Source organism: Myotis davidii, unplaced genomic scaffold, assembly GCF_000327345.1.
Source record: "Myotis davidii unplaced genomic scaffold, ASM32734v1 scaffold71, whole genome shotgun sequence".
In the NCBI taxonomy this organism is placed as follows: Eukaryota; Metazoa; Chordata; class Mammalia; order Chiroptera; family Vespertilionidae; genus Myotis; species Myotis davidii.
Window position 1 is genome coordinate 3,509,991 of NW_006283588.1, and position 1,753 is coordinate 3,511,743.

General features: G+C 42.8%; 1 protein-coding gene across 2 annotated transcripts in view; it reads left to right on the forward strand.

Moving 5' to 3' along the window:
• Positions 1-1,753, forward strand: part of ZDHHC2 (zinc finger, DHHC-type containing 2) — a 31,415-nt gene that overhangs the window by 2,305 nt on the left and 27,357 nt on the right. The window lies entirely within an intron of this gene.

A 1,753-nucleotide genomic window follows, 5' to 3' on the forward strand; every position in this document is an offset into this window, starting at 1 on the left:
TCATCCACAGAAGCTTTTAAGTAAAGTGATATGACCTGATGTGCATTTCGCAAAGATCATCTGGCTGTTTGTTTCTGGGTCTTTAATCGTGGTTAGTTAGATATTCTTGGAATAAAGGGCTGTGTCTTAATCATTTTTATATATTTGGCACTTAGTCCAGTACATGTTCGTTGAATAGAAATAAACTTTTTCCCCAGTAATAATAGTGTTTTAGTAGGCTAACTTAAAAAAAAAAAATGGGAAAGGCCCTGGCCAGGTTGGGTCAGTGGATAGAGCGTCGGCCTGCAGACCAAAGGGTCCTGGGTTCAGTTCCGGCCAAGGGCACGCACCTCGGTTGCAAGCTCCTCCTGGGCCAGGCCCTGGTCAGGACTCATGCAGGAGGCAACCAATCGATGTGTTTCTCTCACATCAATGTTTCTCTTTGCCTTTCCCTCTTTTTTCCACTCTCCCTAAAAATCTATGGAAAAATATCCTTGGGTGAGGATTAACAAAAAGGTTTTAAAAAGTTAAAGTCTGGGCATCACTTCAGATTGTTTCCTAAAGTGACCTGTTTGAAGAGCAGCTATGTAAACAAAACAAAACCAAAAAGAAGCCCAGTAAATATGCTATATGTCCTAGGAAAGGATATTAAAAACAAAACACAGTACTTGCAAAGAAGTAATGGTATGCTTGGCCTAGAATGTGTTAGATATAGCCCCTTTCCCTTCTACTACCTACTTCTTTCCTCCTACCATGGTTACCTCTTTCCTGTTGTCTCTCTTACCCCTATCCTAGCCTTAATTGTAGGTTTGAAGGGAAATTGTGATGTCCATTGTAGGTGATCTCATCCACTGTACTGATGATTATAACCTTACCCATGACCTCTGTCGAAAATTTCCAAATGTAGTTTTACTTCTGACCTCTCCTGTGAATTTCAGACACAACCTCCCTGCCAAACGTAGCTTCTTGATCATTCCACTGACACCTTAAACCTAACACATCAAAAACTGAATTCACTACCCTCTCCTTCCCCAAACTGTGACTCATCCGTTTCTTAGGCTGCTTAATGCCCCTGGCATCCACCTTGTCATTCAGGCTGGAAGCTTGGCGGCCGCACTCCGTCCTCTGGCTTCCTCGCCCCTCTGCCAGCATCCTGTCTGCTGATGTTTTCACCTCCCCATATATTTCTTTTAGTTACAACCCTTCTTTCTTTTTGAATCATTGACTTAATTCGGAGTCTCCATCCTCTCTTTTGTCAGAGACACTGCAGTCTTCTATATGATGTCACTGTTTGCAGCTTTGCCGACGTTCCCTTCCCAGAACCCTGCAAACATTCATGCTCCATCCTGAAGCGACCCATCCAAAAAGCAAATGGAGTACTTTCCCTCCCCTGCTTGTATCTTCTCATGCCTCCCCTTACGGTGAAGGCCCGTCGCCTGAGTTGGACAACAGGGACTCCTGTCTAAATTTCTGACTTCACACTTTATACACTAGTAGTTCTTCATTACGCGTAGTTTCCTGTGTACACCAGGCCATTATTTTCTTTCTGGTTTATTCTTATCTCCTTTCTCATCCAGATCATTCTATTTTTATTTGTACTGACACCTCTTTATTGGCCGACTTCGTTGGTTCCTCATCATCTCGTGAGCCTCTAGCAGTTGTTCTCAACCTTCCTAATGCCACGACCCTTTAATACAGTTCCTCATGTTGTGACCCCCAACCATAAAATTATTTTCGTTGCTACTTCATAACTGTAATTTTGCTACTGTTATGA